This window comes from Austrofundulus limnaeus, unplaced genomic scaffold (genome assembly GCF_001266775.1).
Source record: "Austrofundulus limnaeus strain Quisiro unplaced genomic scaffold, Austrofundulus_limnaeus-1.0 Scaffold6, whole genome shotgun sequence".
Taxonomy (NCBI): domain Eukaryota; kingdom Metazoa; phylum Chordata; class Actinopteri; order Cyprinodontiformes; family Rivulidae; genus Austrofundulus; species Austrofundulus limnaeus.
The window spans coordinates 5,467,744-5,475,157 of NW_013952408.1; the positions used below are offsets into that span (position 1 = coordinate 5,467,744).

Genomic DNA, 7,414 nt, shown 5'->3' on the forward strand with positions numbered 1-7,414 from the left:
ACTGTAGATATTTGTTTTAGAGAGTTGTTTTTTTCTTTCAAACACCTTTAAAATAAAAAAAATGTTGGCCTTTAAATATGTCTGGTTTCAAATAGAAAATGCAAATGTTAATAGTCGTATTATAAAATTTGGATGCTTTGAGAGTGAAATGATTGCTCAGTTTAGTTGTTCAGCAAGAATACAAATGGTGTGCATCACTTTTAGCCTAATTAAAAAAGTCACTTTTTTGCAATTTAAATATCAGTTTAAAAACAAAGAGTTATAATACGTGTCTTGTTGTTTTTCAGGCTAAGTAGTAACATGACATCACTCAGTTTTCCAATTGTATTAATCGTGTTCTGTGGACGATTTGGGAGCAGAGCTTTCATAAAACTGCATTTTACTGCATCCAGGCAAATGGGCAGGACTCTCTCTACTTGGGCTCAGACAAACTGTGTGACTGTAATTATAGAGTGGCTTGGATCTGGCAGGACCTGGAGTGTTTCAGACATCACCATTTCCTCTCCATCCATCACATTCAGCCAGGCAGAACTAGGTCTCAGATGCCCCACAAAATAATCATTCCCATGCAACAGCCCTGACAGCAGCATTCATTCAATAACACAGCTGATCAAAAATGATAATAGCAATCATGCCACTGCATATTTTAGAGGCTCCATTCTCGTTGTGTGTGTCAGTGTGTGCATATTCATTTACAGCAGACTGGAAGTTTGTCAGGGAAAGTGAGGAAATGAAGCTGTAGTTCATGGCTTGCTTTAAATTTACGCCTGTCGACTTCAAGGAACCAACCTGAATGTTGAAACACAAATATTCTCATTAACTCAGAGAGATTTGAAGCAACCTTTGGAAGAAAGGAAAAAAAAATAAAGGGCATTTATCTTTTGATTACAGTCAGCAGAGAGCTTTGTATAAATGAGAAGAGCATCTTTCCGTCCAGTTCTCATCTCAGCCTTTTTTGTCCTCCTGTAATCCACTGTCCTTCCAAGACCTTGGCCTTATGAGTTTTCAGCTGTGGAAATATCACATTATTTTCTTCCATTTTAAAAAGCTAGCTCTTTATTTTATTTTATTTTATTTCTGAGAAGGTATATTTCCACTGCGTCAATGTAATGTTGGACTATCCTTATGGATAAATAACCTCATTGTTGAAACGTCCATGTCAGCCCTGTAAGGATGAAAAACATTCTGGCAGAGGGCTCCGCCCACATGTTTTAGTGCTGGCATGACAGATAAAGAGACAGCTCTTTGATAGAAAGCACTTTCAAATATACTGCTTATTCACCTCCAGCTTAGAAACTGAAAGCATCTTCTGAGCCAAACTGATAAAGATGCCATACAAGTTGGAAATAACTTGGGAAATCAACATATATGTATATACCAACTACATTTTTTTAAAATCAAAGTTTAAAGTTGAATCATTTCACCGACATTCATAAATAAACTGGATGAATAAGTGAATACTTATGTGAATATGTGAGCTGAAAACGGATTAAGCAAACTAAATTGAGAAGACCGTGTGCAAGTGCAGGGGTTCCATTTCTTCCTTTTCATCTGCCCATCAGTGCTTCCCTTCATTTTTGCTTTTCTGTAAAAGCATTACTTTTACAGGTCATTCAACGAACAGTTGACAATCCCTCACATCCTATTTGCACAGGCATTTTCCAAGCCTTTTTTAGCTAAAATGCTTTGAATGTGGAAATTTTCCAAACTGCTCATCGCCCATCTGTATTCAGTTTGCCTGAGCATGTAGCTAAATTAACTGGTGCTGATGGATTCGAAAAGCAGTCTGGGAGTGCAACTCCACTGAGCTTCAGATAGCAGACTGGAGGTTAAAGATCAGCCGTGTTGATGCTTCTCTATTCAGATGTTTCTGTCAAGTGAATTAGCCGAGCTTGAATGATGAGCTAAAAGTTGTCAAGCCTTGTCTTTCTTTCTGTGCCGTAAGGCCTCAAACAGACCAACCTCTGAAGTATGTTTTGTCTGGTTTTAAAATTGAAGATAGCCTTCGAAGACTGCATGGATTTGAGATGTATTACTCATTTAATCTCATTTTGTGGAAGTTATTAAGCCCATACCAGTCAGAGAAAATGCTTAGCTTCATGGATAAAACAAGAAATGACTAAACAAGAAAATAAGACACTTATTAAACACTTGTGTCACAGTATCTGAGGAATCTTAATGAGTATTATATTCCTAAATGGAGCCAACATAATTTGATTTTACTTTTTGTGTGTGCCAAAAAAGCAAGTAAGGGTCATGAGGGCCATGTGATGGACTTGCAACCTGTCTAGGGTGTACCCTGCCTCTCACATAATGACTGCTGGATATGGGCATCAGTGACCCCAGTGACCTTGAGAAGAAGAAGCAGGTAAATAGGATGGATGGATGGATGTATCCAGTTACTTCACATGCAAATATCTCAACAACTGTTCGCCTCAGCGGTACAAATTTATTTTTTCTTCCATCATGTTATTGTTGTCTTTCCAAAAATGCATTCAAGTTTATTATAAAAATTTGATGTCACAGAGACCGTGAGATCTGAGCTCACTTTGTTTGAGCAGTGATTCATTTCTTAAAGGAATCATATGAGACCCATCACCAAACCGAGGATTAGGTCTCAAAGCGGTATGTGGAGAAACAGGCAGCTATTAGGAAGGTGTTAAAATGTTTGCTACGACTGCATTTTGTCAAATTATAATGAATAAATACCGAATCATTTGAATGAAATGGCTGAAATACAGTCTTAAATAATTTTAAAGCTCTTTTTGTGCTGTAGCTTAAAAAAGAAAAAAAAAACTTTTTTTTCAACTGGGAAATATCAATATCCAAATACTATTTAATGTTTTCTTTTTATTAAATGATTTCCGATATCCTAATTAGAATAACTTAAAAATTAGGGCTATCCTGTTTAAGAGAATTAGTCAAGTCATAACTCTGGAACCACTCTTAATCTCAGGATGATCCAGTTATCAAAATGTAGCTTGAGAAATCACAAATCTGAAAGTGTGCATGGGTCATTTTAACCAAAAATTGACTTATTCCTCCAATTGATCTGACAACTCACATGCAGTATGTCCTGCTACCAACATTCCATATTCAAATGATTCATTAGTCCAGCCCATTTAGCCTGTTTTTGGTGGGTGTTTCTGATGTTCTGAGTGGTCAGTCCTCCCAGCTGTGATTAGTGTCCTGCTAGTCATCAGCTCAATGTTGGATGCTACACTCCTTCAAAGCTAGACATTGGCAATCGGAGCTGCTCTATGTTATTTTAGTCTTCGGGGGCAATGGCAGGAGATCATTGTGATGAATGGTCTTTATGAGGGCAGAGTGGCTCGATGGCAGTGAACTGAGGCTGTGGGAAGGGTAACACAAGCCTGAATATATCAACTCGGATCTTTCTTTCATTCAGCTCTCTGTCGCTTCTTTTCCTTCACCCTCTCTTCACCAGTTTAGCTAGCTATGACTGGTCATTAAAACAACATGAGTGCTCTGTGAATCCATGTCTCCTCTGACTCTTCGCTACTTACTTGCCTATAAAAGAGAGCAGCTATAACGGCACACACAATGGCCACATTTGACAATCGGGCCGGGGGGGGGAGGTGGGTAATCTCCCACACATCTGATAAAAGCAGAGCCATTAGAGTGATGCCAGTAAGTACTTTTGGTTGGGCTCACAAATGAGTGTTGTGTAAAAAAGCCGTTCAGTGTTTTTCAGGTGTTTCTTCTGCAAAAACAGTTCGTTTTCCGATTGAATGGCAGGGATAAATAGAAATCTGGTGGTGTGTGTAAAAGTAACTGAGAGGATGCTAACTTCATAAAACCTAATACTGTTTCTAACCAAAATGCTTCATTGTAATTTGTCAATTTTAATTTACCACATTCTCTTCTGGTCTGTCACCTCACCTTACACAAAGTCTATGCAGCAGGGAAACATGAACAACACTCATGGACACTTGGAAGTAAATAAAAACAATATCAATAAAAAAACTATTTATATTGAGTTTGAAGTCTGTACTATCAAACCCAGTTGAAATGAATGCTCAGCATGGTGTCATATTTATAACAGGAGACCTTTAAATGTGTCACAGCTTAGCCCGCTCCAGAGCGGGTGTCGACCTCAGAGGGTTAAGTTAGCTTTATTGATACAAACCAGCTCCAAATGAGCAAAGCTTGTTTTCAAGAAGCTGAACCCAAGTTTGACCTCAGACTGATCCTGCATATTTAGCCTGCTTGCTTTTATATTATCTCATAAGAAACAAAAATATAATAAAAATCCGTCTGCCAACAAACATTGGCGCTTTGGCTCTTAATGCATGGACTAAATATACTCTGCAATGGCTTTGTCTAATTCAATGCACAAATTATTAAACAAAATAAATGCAAAGAAACTGAGAATTCCATTAACGTACAAGTGATGAGTGATTATGCCTTCTTTCTTCCCAGGTCAGGGAGATGTCACAAAGATCCATTTGGTTTAAATAATGTAAAAGGCCTATGAATAAAGTAAGAACATACAAACTTAGTGATGCAACAAGGATACGTCCTCTCCATTTTGAATACTGTTCTCGCTTTCTAAATACAAGTGTTATATAAGCTTTCATGATGGAAAATGATGAAGATGCTAAAGAACACAGAAAAAAATGTCGATACCCACAGTACTCAAATGTTGTAGACCTACACAAGCAGAAATGTGACATGTAGCCTTAAGCTCTCGACAGTAAAACAAGAGCTAGCAAATCAATATGTTGTCACAAAAGTATCAAATTAAAAACACTGTAGGCACACAGGTGTAAACAGTATATGCATGCAAAACTTTGGAAAGACAAGATAAAACCATGTCAGAGTCACATTTGTGCTATCTAATCAATGCACCTGTAATAGTTTTATTTGTTTTTGACATAATGGTGACACTGAATATCTACTGAGAACGGGAGGGAGGGGGGGGAGTTCATTATTATAAGAGGCGATGAATTTTCGGACAGATTCTAGATGGGCATTATCGAAGATGCCTCAGGCCCCTCTCCGGCGTGAAAGATGGTGGTCATTTGGCTAGACGAAGGGCGGTGAGGACCCCCTCCTAGACCAGAACAGACGGGTGCAGAGGAGCCTAGGGCTGGCTGTATTAATGAACAGGCAGTGCTGAAAGGGACAGGTTCCTGTAATGCTGATGAATGGTCATTACAGAGCAGAGATGGGAGAGGGGAGCGGAAGGGGACAAGGGAAAGGGGAAGAAAAAAAGGAGTGAAGTGGGCACAGAGGCTGCAGTGGGGGGTGGTGGTGGTGGGGTGTTAATTTGCACCTCAGATTTTTGTAAACTCATTTATCATGTCGGCAGTTCCAATGTTCATCATGTATCTTCCCTCTCCACCCTCTACATTCCCTACTCCACCCAAGCTTGCTTTTTTTGTCTCCATGCGTTTGTTACATCAGTTAAGTTTATCATCTACATTGAAATTTGATGGCTTACATTCTTCCAGTTTATCTTGTGTTACATTCTTTTATGGACTTATTGAACAAGACTTTTGAATCTTTACCATGGCTTGAGTGGTTCTTGGGGCTATATGGGAAAAGCCAATACCCCCACCCCACTCTTTATTCAGCGTGATGGAGCAGGTGGGACTTAAAAGGTCAGAGGAAAAAGGAAGCACCAGGAGACATGTGCACACCAGAAACATGAACTGACTGGAGGCCCACTCCTTTTAGTATAGGTCTCATTAACTTCTCCTCCTCTACAGCTGTATAGATCATTGGAGCACTTGGGAAAACAGATATCCTAACCAAGCGGTTGTATTTAATTGGAGTATAAATAATAGCATTACATTGGAAAGGAGAACTAACCTGAAAAGGATGTTCAGAAATTATTTTTACACCAATTTATTGTGGTCTTATGTGACAACTGTAGCGTATTTACTTGACACATTTTTGCTTTTTTTATGTTGATAAATAAAAGTGTATTTAGAAAACCAGTCTATCTTGAACATGTTTTTTTTTTTTTCTGGCACATAGTTCAAGTGTATACCACAGTCAAGCAACTATGATACCTATGACACAAAATTTTGAATTATGGAACTGAAAGTGAAAGTAGTCAAACTGAATTTTAAATAAACCAAAATACAGTTTCAAAGCAAATTAATTCAAATTCAAAACTTTAAATTCAGTTCCAAATTAGTGAAATTTATTTTCAAACCAATGCATTCAATTTCAGATTATGCACATTCAGATTCAATCTGAGCAATTCAAATTCAATTCCTGCTGGCACAATATTTATCCCATAGATACCCTCAGTTATGAAATTGTTGTATATATCAAAAATAAATTTGACTTTCCATCATAGCCATCTAAATTCCTTAAAAAATTGGCCTCTGTCTCTTTAAGAACCCCTTACTGTTTTAGACACTCTTACTTCAGCATGTCTTTGGGGGAGGAGCACTCTGTGGGGCTGGAGTCCAGCTGCAGACTGAGCTTCAGGGAGGATCTTTGTACAAATAGGCGGTGCTTTGTACCAACTAGCATTTAGGCAGCTCAACATGGCTACCACAGGAGATTCATGGTTTTCTCAAACATGTGTGCATGAGTCAAAGCAACACCCTGGGTATGTTTTGGATGTGGGAATTACATTATGACATGATGTAAAGCTCAAAAACGTTGATTTTGTATACCCACAACATAACCAACTTTTCTACAGGAGGACACTTATTCAAAAGCTTTAATTCTAAGTTTTATTTTACTGAGAGTTCTCCCCACAACACTCGATGATTCAAGCCAAATGTTAATGACACATTTTCATCATGATTTGGTGCACTGAGTTAATTCCCTAAGGGCCTTCTGATGCTCATCCAACTCACTTTCTGGGTCACACCTGCAAGAAATGGCCTGCAGCGTGTTTCAGTTCAGTCTGTACACAAGTGCCTCTCCATCAGACGGGCTCTTGGCTGCCATGTAGTCTGTGTCTGTCTAATTGTAATTCACTAGAGCATAATCTAACATTCGTTACACACCATATTTCTAATGTATCAACTGAGTGCCCAGCAAGAGCGTAGATGGCAAATAGTATTTCGACCACAGTAATTATTCAGTTATCGCTCATGTAGTGGGAATACATTTACTACAACTGTGAGCATTTCCTGACCAGAAGATAAAGTGGTGTTTTGCAGCTACTGCAATGGTAGTTGTTTATTCTTTCAAGAAAGAAGGACACAAGTATTCTCAAAAGATTAATAAGCCCTGTAGCTCAGCAGGCTAATGCCTTTTTGTTAATCCAGGAAGTAGACTCGTATATCGTGCCTCAGGGAAGATAGTGATATGTGTACAACTCTCTGCGGCTCAGGAAATATTAACAGTCTCTCTCTCTCTCTCTCTTTCTCTCTCTCTCTCTCTCTCTCTCTCTCTCTCTCTCTCTCTCTCTCTCTCTCTC

At 38.6% G+C, this 7,414-nt stretch overlaps 1 protein-coding gene across 3 annotated transcripts in view; it reads left to right on the plus strand.

The window, feature by feature from the left end:
* The window catches only part of ephb1 (EPH receptor B1), a 160,809-nt gene that overhangs the window by 62,141 nt on the left and 91,254 nt on the right, over positions 1-7,414 (plus strand). The window lies entirely within an intron of this gene.